The sequence below is a fragment of the Trichechus manatus genome, unplaced genomic scaffold, assembly GCF_000243295.1.
Source record: "Trichechus manatus latirostris isolate Lorelei unplaced genomic scaffold, TriManLat1.0 scaffold00138, whole genome shotgun sequence".
Lineage (NCBI taxonomy): Eukaryota > Metazoa > Chordata > Mammalia > Sirenia > Trichechidae > Trichechus > Trichechus manatus.
In genome coordinates this window covers 2,334,962-2,357,590 of record NW_004444074.1, presented here as the reverse complement: position 1 = coordinate 2,357,590, position 22,629 = coordinate 2,334,962, and the positions used below count along the sequence as shown (strand labels likewise).

Sequence of the window (22,629 nt, the reverse complement as noted above, 5' to 3'; positions counted from 1 at the left end):
CACAAATAAAATTTTGCTGAAGATCATTCAGAAGCGGTTGCAACAGTACATCAACAGGGGACTACCAGAAGTTCAGTTTGGATTCATAAGAAGACTTGGAACAAGGGATATCATCGCTAAAGCAGAGAATACCAGAAAGATGTTTACCTGTGTTTTATTAACTATGAAAAGGCATTCGACTGTGTGGATCCTAACAAATTATGGGTAACACTTCGAAGAATGGGAATTCCAGAACACTTAACTGTGCTTATGAGGATCCTGTACTTAGATCAAGAGGCAGTCATTCAAACAGAACAAGGGAATACTTGGTGGTTTAAAGTCAGAAACGGTGTGTGTCAGGGTTGTATTCTTTCACCATACTTATTCAATCTGTATACTGAGCGATTAATCTGAGAAGCTGGACTATATGAAGAAGAACAGGACAACAGGATTGGAGGAAGACTCATTAAAACCTGTGATATGCAGATGAAACGACCTTGTTTGCTGAACATGAAGAGGACTTAAAACACTTACTGATGAAGATCAAAGACCACAGCCTTCATTATGGATTACACCTCAATATAAAGAAAACAAAAATCCTCACAGCTGGACCAAGAAGTGACATCATGATAAACAGAGAAAATTTTGAAGTTGTCAAGGGTTTCAATTTACTTGGATCCACAATCAATGCCCATGGAAGCAGTAGTCAGGAAATCAAAGGACGCATTGCATTGGCCAAATCTGCTGCAAAAGACCTCTTTAAAGTGTTCAAAAACTAAGAAGTCACTTTGAGGACTAAGCTATGCCTGACCCAAGCCATGATGTTTTTGGTCACTTCATATATATGTGATAGGTAGACAATGAATGAGGAAGACTGAAGAAGAATTCATGCCTGTGAATTATGGTATTGGTGAAGAATGTTGAATATACCATGGACTGCCAGAAGAACAAAGTATTCTGTCTTGGAGAAGTACAGCCAGAAGGCTTTTTGGAAGTAAAGATGATGAGACTTCATTTCATTTACTTCGGACGTGTTATCAAAAGAGACCAGTTCCTGGAGAGGGACATTACACTTGGTCAAGCAGAGGGTCAGCAAAAAAGAGGAAGACCCTCTATGAGATGGATTGACACGGTGGCTGCAAGGGTGGGCTCAAGCATAACAATGATTGTGAGGATGGCACAGGATTGGACAGTGTTCTGTTCTGTTGTACATAGGGTCGGTATGAGTCAGAACCATCTCAAGGGCACCTGAACAACAACAACATTGCTGCTATAATAAATTATCACAAATTTAGTGGCTTTAAACAACACAAATTTATTCGCTTACAGTTATAGAGGTCACAGTCCTAAAATCAAGGTGTTGACAAGGCAATGTCCCTTCTGGAGGCTCTAGGGGACAGTCCTGTCTTTTCTAGTTTCTAGAGGCAGCCTGCATTCCTTGGCTCATGTCCCCTTCCTCCATTTTCAAAAACAGCAGCAGCCTCTTGCTTCTGCCATCATTCTACTACTGACTCCAATCCCCCAGCCTCCCACTGATAAGGACCCTGTGATTTCATTGGCCCCACCTGGTTAATCCAGGATAATCTTCTCATCACAAAATCCTTAATTTAATCACATCTGCAAAGTCCCTTTTACCACATAAAGTAACATATTCACAGATTCTGGGCATTAGGGTGCAGACACCTTCGGGGTAGTCATTATTCAGATGACCATACCCTTCTTGGAGTCAACTAGTGTTATATTCTTATGAATTCTTCTAGAGAGATTTTATCCATAAATACTGTTGTTATTGTTAGGTGCTGTCCAGTCGGTTCTGACTCATAGCAACCCTATGTACAACAAAACAAAATGCTGCCTGCCCCTGTGCCATCCTCACAATCATTGCTATGTTTGAGCCCCTTGTTGCAGCCACTGTGTCAATCCATCTCCTTGAGGGTCTCCCTCTCTTTCACGGACTGTCTTAGTCATCCAGTGCTGCTATAACAGAAATACTACAAGTGGATGGCTTTAACAAAGAGAGGTTTGTTCTCTCACAGTCCAGTAGGCCACAGTCCAAATTCAAGGCATCAGCTCCAGGGGAACGCTTTCTCTGTCGGCGCTGGAGGAAGGTCCGTGTCATCAGTCTTCCCTTGGTCTGGGAGCTTCTCTGCACAGGAACCTCACATCAAAGGATGAGCTCTGCTCCCGGCACTGCTTTCTTGGTGTTATGAGGTTCCCATGTGTCTCTGCTCGCTTCTCTCTTTTATACCTCAAAAGAGATTGAGTTAAGACACTATCTAATCATGTAGACCTCATTAGTATAACTGCCAATAATTCATTTTATTGCATCATAGTAATAGAGTTTACAACACATAAGTAAATCACATCAAATTACAGAATGGTACACAATCATACAATACTGGGAATCATGACCCAGCCAAGTTGACAGATATTTTGGGGGGACACAGTTCAATCCATGACACCAACCCTCAACTTTACCAAGCATGATGTCCTTCTCCAGGGACTGGTGCCTCCTGATAACATGTGCAAAGTAAGTGAGATGAAGTTTCTCCATCCTTGTTTCTAAGAAACATTCTGGCTGTACTTCTTCCAAGACTGTAATCTTTACAGAAGCAGACTTCCACATCCTTTCCAGTGGAGCAGCTGGTGGGTTCAAATCCCGACCTTTCAGTTAGCAGCTGAGTGCTTAACCAGTGCATCACCAAGGCTCCTATTGTATGATTATACTCACTTTAAAATAATTTTGTTTTTCAGAACCTGGGAACACTGTTTAAGACATATTGCAATGTCTCAAAACCTTTTTTTGGGAAATTGTTACCTTAATGACAAATCTGTTCTATCCCACCCCCCATGATGTGTATTCTTTCTTCCTTAATGTCTTCTATGCACTTAGGATCCCCACACAACCCCCCAAACCCCCACCAAGCTCTGCTGTCAGTTCTTTATACCTCAGTGTGAATATGCTTAAGTGAATGTTTCTTGCTTCACAGGAGTATTTGCATATTAAGCATGATCTCTTAGGATAGTATGAAAGGCTTGGTCCTCTCTTAAGAGAATTTCAGCTTGTAACAAACATATGAGGGGAGTATATTTCAGGGAAGACAAGCTTCCAGATACCCTTAAAATCATACTGAGCATTGCTGTTGCATATTTATATTAGGTTGACTCTACTTCACCCAAGGAGCCCTGGTGGCATAGTGATTAAGAACTTGGCTGCTAACCAAAATGTCAGCAGTTTGAATCCACCAGTCACTCCTTGGAAACCCTGTGGGACACTTCTACTGTGTCCTATAGTGTTGCTATGAGTCAGAATCAATTCAACGGCAATGGGTTTTTCCCTCCCCCAAACCACGGATGTTACCAGGGAAGACAGAGAGAATCCGGAGACAAAGAAAAGCTGTGTTTGCTGAAGGTCACCAAAGTATTTAAGGACAGAGTCAGACTTAACCCAAGGTGCAGCAACCAAAAAAAAAAAAAAACCTCCCCCAATTGTCTGTAGATATCAGAGGCTGTCTGAATGTGGGCGTTACTGGAGCATTTCCAGTGCCAGCTGTGTGCACTGAGCTAGGGTGGGTTTCCCATGGCTTCTGTGTGGCGGCACAACTCAAGACACAGGCCAGGAAGCGGTGGCCAGTGGGGTAAATGTGGAATGAATTTGGGTGACGGGTGTTTTTCTTTGACCTGCTCAGTGTTTGTTTTAACTTATTATAGAAAATTCAAACACACAATAAGAATAGTATCATAAACAATATGTACCTATCACCCAGCTTATACCATTATCAGCTCATGGCCAATAGTACTTCCCTATACCCCCACCTACTTCCCTTTCCACTCTCTGGTTATTTTGAAGTAAATTCGGATATTATATCATTTCCTTTGCAGATATTGCAATATGTGTGTCTATAATATAGGGATTCTTACATTATGCTTTTGAAAAGATTTTTCACAGAAACTAGAACATTTTACGGAAAAGAAAATTGTGATTTCTGTCTTCTCTTAAAAATGTGGAAGCTCTGCCAACACTGAGCCGGGATGGCAACAATTGGTTACAGCTGAGTGGATGCTGCCCTGTTAGATGAGAAATGTGATGTACAGTTTGTCATAGTCCACACCACTCCCTATTGTGTCCTTCCTGGCCATCTCACTCATTGACATTACCTGCCGGCTGCTGGAGGTATTTCATTTCTGTAGGGAATTGACATACAGAAGATGTCAGAGAAGAAATCAACAATGGAAAAATCTCCTAAGAAATAGAATGTTGTTTTAATGCAGGTTGTAGAACCACATTGAATAAAAGGCATCCTGGAGATAAAGTCTGAAAGTTGGAAATAACCAGCTTGGGAATTTTTCTTAGAGAGTCTAACGGGGTGGAGGTGGAAGGTTCCTACTATGTGCCGGTCTGTTCTACAGACTTTTTCTCACAAAATCATCACAAGAATCTTATGAAGTAGGATGAGGCTTGTCCCTATTTTACAGATGAGCAAACTGAGGCAAAGAGAAGTTAAATTGACTATCCAAGGCAGCTCAGATAATGAGCAGCAGAGCTGGCATTCAGACTTGGAGTATGCCTGACTCTGTAACAGATGCATGCCTCACCACAGCCGCTGCTCCTTTGGAGAGGCCCACAGGAGAGAATTTGATAAAGTGGTTGCCAGTGGAACCTAGGGGGAGTGAAGATACCACACAGGGGCTTTAGAGGCCACTGAGGGCCTGAGGGAAGGGATGGTGTCTTCGACTGGGTTCCCGAGAGGAGCAAAACCAGTGAAATGTATATATATAAATACAGAGATATTTATTTCCAGGAAATATATCAAAAAGTTATGGAGGCTGGCAAGTCCCGAATCCTTGGATCAGGTGCCAGGCTGAAGGTTCCTCCTAACTCACATGGTTGCAGGTGCTGAGGAACCCAAAACTGGTACGTCAGACGACAGGCTGCTGGTTCATGGGGCTTTGGAAGCTGGCCAATTGAAAATCTGCAGGTCAACTGACAGGCTGCTGGCTCAAGTCCCAAGAGCTAAAATTCATAGGATGATGATTCAGATGCAGAATCAGAGAAGGCGAGTTTTGCTGGAATATCCATATGTATTAGATGCAGACCACACCCCCAAGAAAACTTTCATCTCAACTGATTGGCTGCTCACATCAGATCACAAAATGAAGGATGATTATATAATACCTGCAAACCACTGAGAATCATGGCCTAGCCAAGATGACACATAACCTTAACTATCACAGATGGGGAGTCTAGGGGAAAGAGTAGATGAGGGGTGGCCCCATGGCACAGAGGATTGGAGAAGTGGCACTACCAGAGATAGCTGGGAGGGCAAAAGTCATGGTCGCCAATGTCCTTTGGGGGCAATGGGAGTGCCTTCTTGGCACTCTCAGGAGAGCAGAAGGCTTACCCTCCAGAATAGGTTGATGGGTCCCTTTGATCCTTTGGACCTCTTGGGACCTTTGCTGGGAGCTTGATCTGGGGTCCTGCATCCCCCATCACTGCTCTGGTTCCTTCCCATCTCAATCAGGGCCCATGTACATGCTACTTCCCCTGCCTCTAAGGCCCTCCTTCTGGTAACCTCTATGTGGGCTGACTTCCTCAAACAGTCAGAAGGTCTGTGAGGCTGAGAGACTTGATCTGTCTAGTTCACAGCCACACCCTTTGCCTCCAGCAAGGTGTCCAACACACACAGGCTAGCCATTAGCAAGTGCTGACAGAGAGCCAACCGAGGAGCAGGCTGACTGACTGGTCTCCACCATTTGTTTCCATGGGCCAATTCTAGGGGGCCTCCAGGATGGACTTCAGATCATCATCAAGGGGACCGTTCTTTCCTCCAATGAATCCAGGTACCTGGCACAGTTGTTTCTCTCCAGCCTGTCTCTTAGCAAACCATGGAGCCCATCAGCTCTGGTCCATTGAACCAACAACATCCCTGCTGGGCCCACACCTGGCTCCTGGGATACAGATGAGCAGGGTGGGCCCTGCCAACACTCAGTGAGCTGCTCCCCAGTGCCCGCTACCTGAGGGCACTATTACCATAGACTGTAAAGTTAACGGGCCCCTGGGACCCCCAGCCCCCAAGGAGCTCCCAATCTAAGGAAGGAAGCAGGCCCCCCCGCAGAGGCAGAATATTATGTTACAGGCTTGAACTTGGCACACTATGGCCCAGAGTTGCCAAAGTTTAACTTGCTTCATTTCCCATAACTGTTCTCCTCTACTTTGGAGCCCTCATTCTGCTGATGTGAAAATATTTAAAGTTTCTACCAAAAGTAATTTGGTCTATTTTAATTTCAAAGTCTTTTCAGGAAAAAATTGAGTCAATACAAAATACAAGTACCAGTTGCGGTGGAGTTGAGTTTGACTCATGGCGACTCTGTTTGTGTCAGAGTAGAACTGTGCCCCATAGTGTTTTCAATAGCTGATTTTTCAGAAGTAGATCATCAGGCCTTTCTTCTAAGGAGCCTCTGGGTGGACTTGAACCTCCAACCTTTTGGTTAGCAGAGGGCACATTAACCCAGGGACTCCCAATACAAAATACAAATGTCTCACGCAGGCCTTTGTGCCGTCCTTGATAACCAAAGCTGAGGTTCCCCGTCTGGGTGATAGGCTGGGTTCTCTGTGGTGGCTGCCTGCTAAAGCCCTTCTGGACACACGGCTCCCCCTCAGAAGCTCCTATGTCTCAACCCCAGACATCTTCTGCCCCAATAGCTCTCTTGCTCTCTTGTCCCTATACATGAGCCATGGAACATTCTGGGTCCCCTTCACACCATTCTGGATTAGTTTCTTACAGTTGCCATAAAAAATACCACAAACTGAGTGGCTTGTGAGAACAGAAATTTATTGTCTTACAGTTCTGGATCCGGAAAGTTGGAAATCAGGGTGTCAGCAGAGCCATGCTCTCTCTGAAGGCTCTATGGGAAGATCCTTCCATGTCTCTAGTGGCTTCTGGTGGCCCCAGGTGTTCCTTGACTTGCACATGCATCCTGCAAGGCCATCTTTGCCCTCTCTCTGTGTCTCTCTTCTCTTTAGAAGGACACTACTCAGTTTGGATTAGGACCCACCTTTACTTCAATATGACCTCAAGTCAAAACTGATAACACTGTCAAAGACCCTATTTCCAAACAAGATCACATTCACAGGTACAAGGGTTAGGGGGGCACAATTGAACATGCACTTGTGTAGGGGGCTTCGTGAACAGTCCTCACTTAATCACTCTGTAGAAAGAGGGATACCATTTGTTGTCAAGTCAACACTGACTTGTGGTGACCCCATGTGTGTCAGAGTGCAACTGTGCTCCTTAGGGTTCTCAATGGCTGGTTTTGTGGAAGTAGACGGCCAGGCCTTTCTTCCAAGGTGTCTCTGGGTGGACTGGAACCTCCAACCTTTCAGTAGCAGCCTAGTGTGTTAACTCTTTGCACTACCATGGGACTGTAGGAAGAGAGTCACTCCCTCTCCTGGATTCAGTAAGTTGAGGGCATTGTGGTTTGGTGGTCATCCCAAATGACGAACAGTGCAGAACTGGGGCCTGAGTCCAGGCCCAGCTGGCTTCATGGGTTCTACTTCCACACCTCACATGTTCTTGACAGAAACCTCAACATCCAATATGGGAAAGATGCTCATATTAAAAGTTGTCATGCCCTGAGAGTTAATATTTATTCTATGCCTTACCTTTTAGACATTACCTTTGTAGGTATGTTGTTGTTGTTATTAGGTGCCGTCGAGTCGGTTCCAACTCATAGTGACCCAACGTATTACAGAACAAAATACTCCCTGGTCCTGCACCATGCTCACAATTGTTGTTATGCTTGAGCCCATTGTTGCAGACATTGTGTCAATCCATCTCGTTCAGGGTCTTCCTCTTTTTTGCTGACCCTGTACTTTATCAAGCATGATGCCCTACTCCAGGGACTGATCCCTCCTAATAACATGTCCCAAGTATGGAAGATGTAGTCTTGTCATCCTTGCTTCTAAGGAGCATTCTGGTTGTACTTCTTCCAAGACAGATTTGTTCATTCTTTTGGCAGTCCATGGTATATTCAATATTCTTCACAAACACCACAGTTCAAAGGCATCAATGGTTCTTCAGTCTTCCTTATTCATTGTCCAGCCTTCTCATGCATATGATGCAATTGAAAATACCATGGCTTGGGTCAGGCACACCTTAGTCTTCAAGGTGACATCTTTGTTTTTCAACATTTTAAAGAGGTCTTTTGCAGCAGATTTGCCCAACTCAATATGTCTTTTGATTTCTTGACTGCTGCTTCCATGGGCGTTGATTGTAGATCCAAGTAAAATGAAATCTTTGACAACTTCAATATTTTCTACTTTTATCATGATGTTGCTTATTTGTTCAGTTGTGAGGATTTTTGTTCTCTTTGTGTTGAGGTGTAATCCATACTGAAGGCTGTGGTCTTTGATCTTCATCAGTAAGTGCTTCAAGTCCTCTTCACTTTCAGCAAGCAAGGTTGTGTCGTCTGCATAGGCAGGTTGTTAATGAGTCTTCCTCCAATCCTGACGCCCTGTTCTTCTTCATGTAGTTCAGCTTCTTGGATTATTTGCTCATTATACAGATTGAATAGGTATGGCGAATGGATACAACGGTGACACACACCTTTCCTGACTTTAAACCACCCAGTATCCCCTTGTTCTGTTCAAACAACTGCCTCTTGATCTATGTACAGGTTTCTCATGAGTACAGTTAAGTGTTATGGAATTCTCATTCTTCACAATATTATCCATAATTTGTTATGATCCACACAGTCAAATGCTTTTGCATAGTCAAGAAGAGGTAAACATTTTTGTGGTATTCTCTGCTTTCAGTCAGGATCCTTCTGACATCAGCAATGATATCCCTGGTTCCACATCCTCTTCTGAATCCAGCCTGAATTTCTGGTAGTTCCTGGTTGATATACTGCTGAAGCTGCTTTTGAATGAGCTTCAGCAAAATTTAACTTGTATGTAATATTAATGATATTGTTCGATAATTTCCACATTCGGTTGGACCACCTTTCTTGGGAATAGGCATAAATATGGATCTCTTCCAGTCGGCCAGGTAGCTGTCTTCCAGATTTCTTGGCATAGAAGAGAGAGCACCTCCAGTGCTGCATCCTTTTGTTGAAACATCTCAATTGATATTCTGTCAATTCCTGGAGGCTTGGTTTTCGCCAATGCCTTCAGTGCAACTTGGAATTCTTCCTTCAGTACGATTGGTTCCTGATCTTATGCTACCTCTTGAAGTGGTTGAACTTAACCAGTTCTTTTTGGTATAATGACTCTGTGTATTTCTTCCATCTTCTTTTGATGCTTCCTGTGTCGTTTAATATTTTCCCCGTAGAATCCTTCAATATTGCATCTCGAATCTTGAATTTTTTTCTTCAGTTCTTTCAGCTTGAGAAATGCTGAGGGTGTTCTTCCCTTTTGGTTTTCTATCTCCAGCTTTTTGCACATGTCCTTGTAATACTTCACTTTGTCTTCTCGAGCTGCCCTTTGAAATCTTCAGTTCTTTCACTTCATTTCTTCCTTTTGCTTTAGCTACTCGACATTCAAGAGCAAGTTTCAGAGTCTCTTCTAACATCCATTTTGGTCTTTTCTTTCTTTCATGCCTTTTTAATGACCTCTTGCTTCATGTATGATGTCCATGACGTCATTCCACAACTCGTCTGGTTTTTGGTCATTAGTATTCAATGCGTCAAATCTATTCTTGAGATGGTATCTAAATTCAGGTGGGATATACTCAAGGTCATACTTTGGCTCTTGTGGACTTGTTCTAATTTTCTTCAGTTTCAGCTTGAACTTGCATATGAGCAGTTGGCCCCTGGCCTTGTTCTGACTGATGATATTGAGCTTTTCCATCGCCTCTTTCCACAGATGTAGTCAATGTGATTTCTGTGTATTCCATCTGGCGAGGTCCACGTGTATAGTAGCCATTTATGTTGGTGAAAAAAGGTATTTGCAATGAAGAAGTCGTTGGTCCTACAGAATTCTATCATGCGATCTCCGGCACCATTTCTATCACCAAGGCCATATTTTCCAACTACCGATCCTTCTTTTTTGTTTCCAGTTTTTTCATTCCAGTCACCAGTAATTATCAACACATCCTGATTGCATGTTCTGTCAGTTTCACACTATGGAAGCTGGTAAAAATCTTCAGTTTCTTCATCTGTGGCCTTAGTGGTTGGTGCGTAAATTTGAAATAATAGTCGTGTTAACTGGTCTTCCTTGTAGGAGTATGGATATTATCCTACCACTGACAGCGTAGTACTTCAGGATAGATCTTGAAATGTTCTTTTTGACGATGAATGCAATGCCTTTCCTCTTTAAGTAGTCATTCCCGACATAGTAGACCGTATGATTATCCGATTCAAAATGGCCAATACCAGTCCATTTCAGCTCACTAATGCCTAGGATATCGATGTTTGTGCGTTCCATCTCATTTTTGACGATTTCCAATTTTCCTAGATTCATACTTCGTACATTGCACGTTCCGATTATAATGGATGTTTGCAGCTGTTTCTTCTCATTTTGAGTCATGCCACATCAACAAATGAAGGTCCTGAAAGATTGACTCCATCCACGTCATTAAGTTCAACTCTACTTTGAGGAGGCAGCTCTTCCCCAGTTGTCTTTTGAGTGCCTTCCAACCTGGGGGGCTTATCTTCTGGTGCTATATCAGACAATGTTCCACTGCTATTCATAAGGTTTTCACTGGCTAATTCTTTTCAGAAGTAGACTGTCAGGTCCTTCTTCCTAGTCTGTCTTAGTGTGGAAGCTCAGCTGAAACCCGTCCTCCATGGGTGACCCTGCTGGTATCTGAATAGCGGTGGCATAGCGTCTAGCATCACAGCAACATGCAAACTCCCACAGTACAATAAACTGACAGACACATGGGGGTTTGTAGGTATATCTCCATCTGTTTTAAATGTTCTTTAATTTTGTTCTTTTCTTTCCCAAATGAGCATGTTTAACAACTTCCATCTTTCATACAAATTTGTAGTTAGTTTCTAAGACCTACGTTTCTGGTTGCTAGCGTCTACACTTTTCTTTACTCATTTTCTATTTATTTCTAGAAGATAATGCTGTAAGGGCAAAAAGCAATAGCTGAACAAACAAACACACCAAGTTTGAATTAGGCGAACAAAAACAATGCCAACAAATTAGTCTCTGCCACACAGTTTTTATGCAAGTTCCCAGACAATCGTAAGTCAAAGGGACTGAAGACCTCCTGTTCCCATCACTGGCAATAAACCATGCTACAGAAGACTATTTGATTTCCCTTGGCCTAGGTTTGCTGTGAACTTTCAGACCAGCCAAGGTGAAAATGATATTGCCTTCCAGTTCAACCCTTGGTTTGAAAAGGGAGGGTATGTGGTCTGCAATACGAAGAAGAATAGGTCCTGGGTGTCTGAGGAGAGGAATATGCAAATGCCTTTCCAGAAGGGGAAGCCCTTTGAGATCTGTGTCCTGGTGCAGAGCTTGCATTTCAAGGTGAGCAGAAACCCTCCTATTTCTCCCCGACCCCATCCCCAGGCTCCCAGCCAGCCCAGCTCCGTCACACTGAGTGCAGGGCCTTTAAATAATCACCCCATTGAGATCAGGTGGTAGCAAAACTCTTCTCTAAAAACAGGACCATTGTCTTGTAAGGTCCTTATCAATGGTTGCACAGTCTCCTTACACACCTTCACCTTTGTCAACAAGTGCAGCTGTTGCCTCTTTTATTCAGAAAATCAGAACTAGATGTATCACATGCTGATTTTTGACCTTGTGTTTCTTAAAAAAAAAAAAAAAAAAGCAGTTGCCATTGCATGGACTCTGACTCATGGAAACCTCATGTGTGTCAGAATAGAACTATGCTCCACAGACCACATGGCTGATTTTTCAGAAGTAGATCACCAGGCCTTTCTTCTGAAGCACCTCAAGGTGGACTCAAAGCTCCAACCTTTTAGTCAGCAGCTAAGTGCATTTGTTAACTGTTTGCACCACCCAGGCACGTGTCTTGAAAGTCCAAGTTAATTGCATCCCTCTGCTGTAGTCCTTCCGCCACTTCAGGTCCATGATAAATTCTGGTTTTCTGCAACATTGTACCAGTCTTTATCTAGGATCCATTAATTGTTTAGTTTCATAAGCTATTGCAAATTACTTTTGCTAGCAGTGTCTCTCAACTTGGGGAGTTAGCTGGGAGAGAGTACATCTGTGTCTATGCTTGTCTGTGTGAACATGGACATGCCTACCCACTCGATGTAAAACCTGCGGTTGCCTCTCCCCTGCTCCCCAGTGAACAATTCCTACTGTGGTGCATAGGTGAATAACACCCCAGGTGAGCTATGATTAGGAAGACAAACCTACTACAATAAGTCAACAAACACATCATAAGAACTAAGTCAAAGCCAAGTAGAGATTGGGTTTGGATGCACTTTAAATCCCACGCACACTCCTGTAACTGGCACACGATGGATGTGAAAAGCATACCTGGGGCTTAATTTTAAGAAACAGGGTGCCAGGAGGCTCAGGTGTGCTCCTCCATCTGGCCTGGGATTCTTCTCCTGGAATATGCACTCCCTTGGCAGGTGGTGGTGAACGGGAGATATTTCATGTAGTACTCACACTGGGTGCCCTTCCACCACGCGGACACCATTTCGGTCCGAGGTCCTCTGCAGCTAAACTCCATCGAGTTCCAGGTCTGTCCACCTGGAACCCGTTCTTGGGCTGGGATGCAGGGCCCAGACTATCTGTGCCTAGTCCCTATTGGGTGGGCCTGAAGATACCGGCCTAATCTCCCAGTCAGGTGACTTTGGGGACACACCTCTGGCTCCCCGTCCTAGTGTCTGACCTCTCCCTTCTCCTCTGTCGTCATGCCCTTCCTTGTCACCATCTCTGTCTGGAGCACCTGCATTAGTCTCACAGACTCCTCAGCCACTTGGCTCTCTGCTGCTCTCCATTTCCACCCTGGTTAGGAGGCAGTGTAATTCCAGAAAGAGCCCAGGCTGGGGAATCAGATGGAATCCAGTTCAAATTCCCAACTCAGCCATTCTCATTGGCTTTGGGCTCTTAGATGAGTAACTTAGCCTCTCCTAGCCTCAGTTTCTTCATCTGTAGAATGAGCATAAGCATTGCCATCCCATGGGGTGTTGTGTGGCTTCAGTGAGACAATATATGTCAGAGGTCTCAAAATGGCCCCCGAGACCTCACAAGGGACAATTTGACCCTCTTATGTTTCAAACATTTTGAATGTGTTGCCCATATCTAAAAGACCAGGAGATACCACAGGGAAATCTGGATCTCTGTCCTTTTTGTGAAAAATGGGAAGATTGGGGTATATTGGGCTCACATTCCTGAAGCTGGATTGGAGCTGCCGGCACCACTATTGGCATTTGAGTGGGCTAGCGCTGGACAAGTGAAGCACACAGTAGGCCCGCAACACATATGGGTTCCTCTCCCTTTGGTCATCATCTCTGCCATTCCTTCCCTACCCACTCTTTCCCCTGTGAGGTGGGAGAGAGAGATTGACACCTTGCTGTACTTGCTGGAGCCTAAGCCTTTCTCTCTCTCCCTCTGTGCCATCCTCCCCACTCCCCTGCCTGCCTGGCTTGCTCCCTCTTGCCTCTGCCCCCACCTTTCCATTCTTTCTTGGCTCCGTTAATGCTTGTCTTCCCCCTGTGGGCTTTTTGTTTTAGTAGAACAGCCATGTTGTCCCTGTCCAGCCCATCTTCTCCAAGTGATGTTACTATGATCATAGGCATAACCCCTTCTTATTCTCTTCTTGCCTATGTGAATGAGTAGGGGAGATAGTGGGGCTACATGGGAGGGGTTGAGGGGCAGGTAACCTTGATGGGGCCCAGGAACATAACTGGAAGTTTCATGAAGGCCAACAGGATAAGACAGGTGAATGAGAGAACCCGAGGGGCTGGAAGCCCCCTGACCTCAGCCTCACATGGGAGCATCCCTGTTAGAGCATGTGGGTGCCTGTGTGTGCGCACAACCTCATTGAATTTCCTGGTCTCTTTGCAACAGAATCTCAGAATCCCACCCATGGTGTACCACTGCCTGACCTATGTAAGTGGTTTCTTGGGGAGGGACAGACGTTTTGCTTGTGTCGGGCAGAGTGGGATGTGAGGAGCAGCGTGGGGATGAACCTAGGCTTCACCAAATTCAAAGCTGAAGTTCCTAAAAACACCGAAGTACATTAGAAGACTGTTGAAAGGAGCTTTCGACTTTAAAATAGTCTCTTCAACATGATCAAATTATGTGGCTTCCAAAAAAAAAAAAAAAAAAAGACCAGACTTACTCGTCTGACAGAGACTGGAGAAATCTCGAGAGTATGGCCCCCAGACTCCCTTTTAACTGAAGTCACTCCTGAGGTTCACCCTACTGTCAAAGATTAGACAGGCTCATAAAACAAAACGAGACTAAATGGGTACACCAGCCCAGATGAAAGGACGAGAAGGCAGAAGGGGACAGGAAAGCTGGTAATGGGGAACCCAAGGTTGAGAAGGGGAGAGTGTTGACATGTTGGGGGGTTAGCAACCAATGTCACAAAACAATATGTGTATTAATTGTTTAATGAAAAACTAATTTGCTCTGTAAACCTTCATCTAAAATAGAATTAAAAAAATAAAATAGTAATTAAGAAAAAGAGGAATATCAGATACCCAGGTGGTTATCAGCTAGGAAAAAAAAAAAAATCATGTGGCCTCCCCTTTTCAGCCCAAGTGTCTTTTAGTGTCCAACCAAAGTTCCTTTCCTGATGGCTTAAGTCCATTAATTTGAAGAATGCTAGAAAGTTTTCCTTTGATGTTTACTAGATCAAATAAAGACATTATGGGGTGCTTTCTCTAAACTATATTACTCATAGGCACTGCTCCCAAGCTCAGTTGACAGTCACATTCATGGAAATCTGTACAATATTCCCCTCCTGCAGTGCTCAGCAGTGGCTGTGGCTGCTGGTGGCTGACCTGCCCCTTCTCCCATAGACTCTGCCTCACTTCACTGCCATCCTGGGAGATCTGTGCCAGTCCAAGCGCATCGTTGTGTCCTGCCCAATGCCTGGATGTAAGCCGGGTTCCCAGGGATCTTGGGGATGAGAGAGAACCCCAAGGCCATTCTGGCCATTCTCCTGCCCCAGGGCGGGCTGAGAAGGAAGAGAGGGACTGGGGCCCAGGGCTCAGTGGGCAAAGGTGGTCAATGTGAGCTGTCCACCCACAGGTTTTACATCAACCTGCGCTCTGGGAGTGATATAGCCTTCCACTTCAGCCCTTGCTTCAGTAAGAATGCTGTGGTCCGCAACACCAAGATCAACAATTCTTGGGGGTCTGAGGAGTGCAGCCTGCCTGGGAAAATGCACTTCAAACGCAGCCAGAACTTCTCAGTAAGGGGCCTAAGCCTGGAGCTCAGAGGCTCTGGTGTGGGGCAAAGGGAGGGGTGGGGTGGAGGGGGCCTGGGGACACTGAATGGGATGTAGGCTGAAGCATCTGAGGTGAGGCTGGGCCTAGAAGAAGGCAAAGTATCCAAAAAATTATTATTCTAGTGTTATTGATACTATTAATTTTATTATTGTTATTGCCCCACACGAGGTAGGTGTTGCCATCTGATTTTTACAGATGAAGAAACAAACTCACAAGTGCAGGTTACTTGCCTGAAGTCACACAGTCGATAAGTGACAAATCGAACGTGAAAATGAGGCCTCATTCATTTACTCACTCATTCATTTATTCATTCAGCAAATGCACTTATCAACTATTTTATGCAGAGCCACTCCTTGTAGGAAGCACCCTAGGTGCGGAGGACACAGCCAGGAAGAAGGCAGACAAGGTCGGGCTCCCACAGTCTTGGTGGGGGAGGAACAAGGAAACAAATGCCGAACAAGATAACTGCAGATAAAACAGGTGCTATGCCGAAAGTGATAGGACAATGGGATTCAGTGAGTCCCGGGGCAGGGCCACCCTGCCTGAGAGGGAAGAAGCCAGCCAAGCAAGGACCCATGGGGAGAGCATTCCAGGTGGGCTTGGAATATGCTAATGTTCAGAACCATGAGTGTGGCCTGACAAGAAACAGCAAGTCCAGGTGTTTGGGGTAGAGTGAGGGGCAGAGGTGTGACGTGAGGAGGCTAGAGGCTCAGACTGCAGACAGCAGGCGTTCTCAACCCTGACAGCACATTCAGATCACCTTGGAGTTAAAAAAAAAAAAAATGAGGGGGTGTGCCTGTATTTGTAAAACATGCCCCAATACTCTGCAACCAGATTTGCAAAGACTAGGGCCTTGAGGGAATAAAAAGGAGTTCAAATTTTAATACAGTGGGAGGTTCCCATTGGGAGGTTGTGGACCAGGGAGAATATAGTCTGTCAGAGATTAAGATTGCCACTTCTGCTCTTTTTTGACTGTAGTTTGCTTGATATATTTTTTTCCATTCTGTGAGTTTGTTTGCTTGTGTCTTTAAGTCTAAGATGTGTCTCTTGTAAGCAGCATATAGATGGATGGTGTTTTTTTTTGTCCATTCTGCCACTCTCTGTCTCTTTATTGGTGTATTTAGTCCGTTTATATTCAGCATAATGATTGATAGGTATGAGTTTAGTGCTGTCATTTTGATGTCTTTTTTTGCGTGTTGTTCACAGTTTCTTTGTTCGCTTAATTTTCTGCGCTGAATTGTTTTTCTTTCTGTATTTTCTTTTCATCTTTTTCATTGTTGTTGATTTTGTGTTTGCTGAGTCTTTATATTTTTCTTGTTTTTTATTTTGATGTGTAGGATTGTTAGTTTTCTTTGTGATTACCTTAATATTTACCCTGTTTTTCTAAGTTTAAACCTGTCCTTTCTTTATGTCTACATTTTTTAGTCCCTCTTTTTTGTTTTAATGTTGTTACCTTTTACGTATTGACATCTCTGTTTCCCTAGTTCAGTGTTTTAGCTTTGATTTACTTTTGTGACTTCCCTCTCTGGGTTAATATCTGGTTGCTCTGTCCTGTGTTCTAGTCTAGGGTTGTTATCTGATGTTATTGATTTTCTAACTGTAGGACTCCCTTTAGTATTTCTTGTAATTTTGGTTTGGCTTTTTTGCGAATTCCCTAAACCTCTGTTTATCTGGAAATGTCCTAATTTTTCCATCATATTTGAGGGACAGTTTTGCTAGATATATAATTCTTGGCTGGCAATTTTTTTCCTTCCAGGCTTTATGTATGTCATCCCATTGCCTTCTTGCCTGCATGGTTTCTGCTGAGTAGTCAGGTTATTCTTATTGACTCTCCTTTGCAGATGACTTTTCGTTTATCCCTAGCTGCTCTTAAAATTCTTTCTTTATCTTTGGTTTTGGCAAGTTTGATTATAATGACTTGGTGACTTTCTTTTGGGATCTAACTTGTGTGGGGTTCAATGAACATTTTGAATAGATATCTTCTCATCTTTCATGATATCAGGGAAGTTTTCTGCCAACAAATCTCAACAATTCTCTCTATTTTCTGTTATCCCCCCCTGTTCTGGTACTCCAATCACTCGTAGATTATTCCTCTTGATAGAGTGCTACATAATTCTTAGGGTGTCTTCATTTTTTTAAATCCTTTTATTTGATTTTTCTTCAAATAAGTTGGTGTCAAGTGCTTTGTCTTCAATCTCATTAATTCTGACTTTCATTGCCTCAATTCTGCTCCTATGATTTTCTATTGAGTTGTCTAATTCTGAAATTTTATTGTTAATCTTCTGGATTTCTGATTGCTGTCTCTCTATGGATTCTTGCAGCCTGTTAAATTTGTCATTACGTTCTTCTCTGATCTTCTTAAGTTCCTGTATTGCTTGGTCTGTGTGTTCCCTGGATTGGTCTGCATTTTGCCTGATCTCCTTCCTGATATCTTGAAGAGTTCTGTATATTAATCTTTTGTATTCTGCCCTTGTAATACGAAGAAATTCTCTTCGTCTGGAAAATTTCTTAATTCTTTATTTTGGGAGCTTGCTGAAGCCATCACGGTCTGCCTGTTTAAGTGATTTGGTATTGACTGTTGTCTCTGAGCCATCCATAAATTATTATATTTTTTTATTTTGGGTTTGCTTACTGTGTCCTAGCTTCTTGTTTTGTTTTGTTTTGATATGCCCAAATAGGCTGCTCATGTGAGCTAGCCTGATCACCGACACCCCTGCCACTAAGTATGTGAGCCCAGGAGTCTGCTCCTTCCTCCTGTTTGGACTCAGCTCAGATGTCCTGGTAGTCAGCCACCAAATGTGTCATGCAGGCCATCACCTACAGTCCTAGACAGACACAGGTGATTGGTGTAGGCACAGGCATCTGGCTGCAGCAGGAGGTCACATGCTGAGCAAGGCAGGGGGCCAGTGGCAGCCCCTGAGTGTCTAGGAGGAAAGTGTGTCCCTGTTCCCTAAAGCACGTAGGTGGATGGGTTTTGCAGTTGGACTATGAGCACCCAATGCTGTTGGATGTAAGGACTAGGAGGCACCACTTATTCTTGGACCCCTGTCACAGGTGGCTAGGTGGTGTAAGTGGAGCCACCAGTCCTCGGGCCCCCAATGTGGGCAGGCAAGGAACCTGCTCAATGGGCAGACCAGTGTCAAATGTCACGAGCCTTTCACCCCACAGCTGAAACGATTGAAGTCAGACTTCAGATATACACTCTGTTGTACTGTGGTAATGAGGGCCTACGCTGTTGAAATGGGCCCACACAAGTCTATGCAGGTGTGAAAGTCATTCAAAGTCTGTGGACCCATTATGCCTGTGCCTAGGTGAAGGAGCTGGCCTACCCTGAGTTCCTGGCTTAGGGGAGGTGGCCGTTTTTTGCCTGTTTGTTAATTTGCTCCATCTCCAAGGCTGGGAGAATGGTTCAGGGTCATACTTCCGGCCCAGGGGACATGGCAATTGCTGCAGCCAGCCTGGATCAGTGCAGAGCGGGGAAGGGGGAGAGAAATGGGAGAAAGATTTTTCCCAAAGAGGGTGTTATTTGATCTGTGCTGTAGGCCAGATGCAAGTACTTATCTTTTGCTGATTGAGCACACCTTTTCACTGGTTCTGGATGGCCAAGTAGACTCTCTACTGCTGGGCCTCTCCCAATATGGAAAACGCCTCCTGAGCACCACTCCTTGCCTCACCACTCACACGAGCTGAGCTGGTCTGAAGGGTGCTGGCTCCTGCCAGGTCAGGTCTGGCAACTCCTTGCTGCATCTGAACCATCTCTCCCTCCGCCTGCCACTCAGTCTGATTCCTCAACTTTGCCTTTGATTTTCAGGGCTCCTAGATTGTCATATAAAATTGATTTACTTGTTTATGACAAGTTAGGAGTTCAGGCACAAAGCACTCCTATGTGCTGGGTACTAGGGATACAAGCCAGAGTTTCTGCCTCTACTGGCTCAGGGGCCAGTTAGGGAGAGAGAAACAACCATGAATCACCCAGAGTGATGGTGTCGGGGAAGTCTGCGGAGGCCCAAATTCCGACTAGGAGGGGGTGAGGAGGCGGAGAAAGGCGGGGAAGGCTTGCCACAGGGGGTTGACTCCTGAAGGGTGATTAGCAGTTATTCATGTGGGGAAGGTACTCTGGGGTGGGAAGCAGAGCAGAAAGGGCATTCTAAGCAGAGGGAACAGCATATGTGAAAGTATGGAAGAACAGCATGTGATATGGCATGACATGATTAGAAGAGTAAATGATTCAGTATAGCTAGAATGCTGGGTATGAGGTTAACAATATTTGAGGAAGAAGGGGTTAAAGGAGGTCGGTAGGTAAGGAAGGAGGGAGGGAGACACAAGCCTGCATTTTGTCTGAGGACTTTCCAAGTGTAATGCAAATGCTGTGGCCTCTCTGCCCAGGTGTGTATATTGTATGAAAGACACCACCTCAACATGGCGTGAACAATCAGCTCTTGTGTGAATACCAACACCGAAAGGAAAACCTGCTGGCCATCAACAACCTGGAAGTGGCAAGTGACATCCAGCTGACCAACGTGAAGACATAGGAGACCCCGGATGCTTCGCTAGCGAGCTGGGGCACATTCCTGTTTGGATCTCCTCGTCACTCTAATCCAGCACTCCTGCCCCAGCCCCAGCCCCAGCCCCAGCCCCAGATCAGCCCTTTCCATCCAGCCTGTGACCTGGGGCATTTCTGGGAGACCATGCCTTGTCTGGCCCTGCTTTGGGCAGCAGCTAGCCTGGAGGGGGAACCCAGCTGGCCTGGACAGCCTTCCTCAACTGGCAGTCCCTGAGGCTCCAGCTACACAAATCCTACCTTCCAATGAGAGGGGCATGCCTGGGGGCCCTCTGTGCAGGCTGAGGCCCCATGTTCAGTCCCTTGGCAGGGAGTGTCCTGAGCCTTCCCAAGCTCCCTGCACAGGCCTGCACCTCCTCCTCTTTCTCTCAACCATCCAGCTCCCCACTGGACTCTTCCCCAATCCCCAAGCCACCAGCTGTGCACTCCAGGTGGGAGGTGATTTCAGACCCTCTCTTTCTCTGCCCTTTAACCTACACCCTCACACTGCAACAATACTGCATCCCCTCCAGGAAGCCTACCCTGGTGACACCCCACTAACCTCCACCCAACTCACCTGACCTTTCCCAGTGTCACTGAAATAAATAAAAATGCTTGTTGGAACAGAGGAATGGAATTGTGTAAGGGAATTAAAGAAAAAAAAAAAAGAGGTACCTGATAAGATCTGAAATGGCCATTTTGAGGATTCGGTGTGATTTCTTGTTTGCTGGTTCCATTTTCACCCTAGCAGCAGCCATCTTCTGTACTATTTTTAAGAGATGAATGTCCGGTAATGATGATATAACTACACAGTGATCTCCTCCCTGTCATATACCTGTGTAATTGCCACACTGAAACCAATCTAAGAAAGAGATGGATACCCTTTTAAGCCAATCACCTTACAGAGCTTGCCAGAGGAAGCCCGGCATTTTGAGTTTCTTCACAGGAATTCCTGCTTCAAGCAGGAAGTCTTGCCTTAAAATTGTCTACTACCAATCAAGAGGAACCCTACTGGCACAGTGGTTAAGAGCTTGGCTGCTGACCAATAAGTCAGCAGTTCAAATCCACTAGCCACTCCTTGGAAACCCTAGGGGGCGGTTCTACTCTGTCCTAAAAGGTTGCTATGAGTTGGAATTGACTCGCTGGCAATGGGTTAAAGGGTTTACCAATTACATAATGTCTTTCAATGATCTAAGCCTATAATTATCAATAAAGTCATGTCTTTCAATGGTCTAAGTTTGTAAATATCAATCAAGTAATGTGCTTCATATCCATTGTTCCTTTCCTATAAAAGGTCACTGCTGAGTTGCCATTGTGGATTACTGGATTCCACTGCGTGAAGTTCAGTCTATTCTCAGCTCATGCTGTCTCTTTTCTTTCAGTAAATCTCTCGATTTCACATTAATCAAAGTAGGGATGGTTGCTTTATCACATTTAATGGCGTCACTGGCAAGATTCTGAAGGAATACTACCTTCTGCGTTCCTGAGAAGTCACAGAACTGGCTCACCCTGGTACCAGCAATGGCCTCTTGTGCCCAGAACAATCCCCTTGAATTCTCTGGGTTCGTTGGAGGTAAGCCTCTCAGATCGAAGCTTCCACTTATTGCAAAAATGGCTCTTGAGAGATTTATTGGCTATCTTTTCTCTATACTTTCCTTTTCTGTTCGTGTCCTGAGCATCTCGCTGGGTTCATTACCAAATTAAGTTTGGTGGGACTGCCATCTCGTGGCCACTCTATTTTACTGAACTCCCTTTTCTTTCTGGTGCATCGTAAGGTTTTTGTGCACATTTAGAGCTTTAAACTTGCGAGTTTCTCCGTAAGACGGGGAATGCCACATCCAAGACTGAAGCAAGACCCCCTAAGGGAATTCCTCCCGTTTATATGACTAAGCGTTATGGCCCCGGTTCGGTCCTGTATTTAAGCCAATGGCACACACTTAGGGAGGGAAACTTAAAGGACCAATGGCCATTGTGGGGGTCATTTCAGTTAACTAAGTTGACTTTCTGCACAGCAAATTTGAGGCTAATGGTTTACAAATAAAACTAAAGCAATAGGAGGCATTTTGTAATTGGTACTTGGAAGCTTCCAAACAAAATCATAAAGATAAATTCGCCTCCTTACAGGAAACTGTTTCAAAACAAACTAAACAAATTAAAGAATTACAGTCATCTCTAACCTCGATGACTATCTACCTGGCAGGAGCAGCCCCTATACCCTCCCTTTCCCAAGATGGTTCCCTTTCTTAAAATGGCTCCTTTTCCCAAAATGGCTCCCTTTCTCAAAACAATTCCCTTTCCCAAATTTGCTACCTTTCCCAAAATGGTTTCCTTTCCCCAAATAGTTGAAATCCCCAGTGTTGGTAGTCCAACCCCAGCCTCTGATGTTCTGCCCCTTACTTTCCCTCTGCCCCTCCAGCAGTTACTCCCGTTTGCCCCTCTCTGCCTTTTTACTCCACTGAAAAACCCCTTACTGAACCTCCATATTATCTCAAGGAACCTCTAGAAGAAGTAAAACTCGTAAGTGAAATACATTTTTAAATTAAGTATCCTGAAGAGGCTCAGAACCCACCAAAAGTTACTTTTTCCCCCTGGTGAAAACCGGAACTTTACATGATTGTTAAGGGATTTCCTAACCTTTGAAAAGATCCTCATAAATTCACTTAAGAATTTAGAATCTTAGCTGATACCTATGAATCTGGTCCAGTAGACTTATATAA

The 22,629-nt window shown here is 44.5% G+C and overlaps 1 pseudogene; it reads left to right on the top strand.

Moving 5' to 3' along the window:
* Window positions 1-5,719: 5,719 nt before the first annotated feature.
* On the top strand, window positions 5,720-18,719 carry LOC101356829 (galectin-9-like; annotated as a pseudogene).
* The last annotated feature ends 3,910 nt before the right edge of the window (window positions 18,720-22,629 follow it).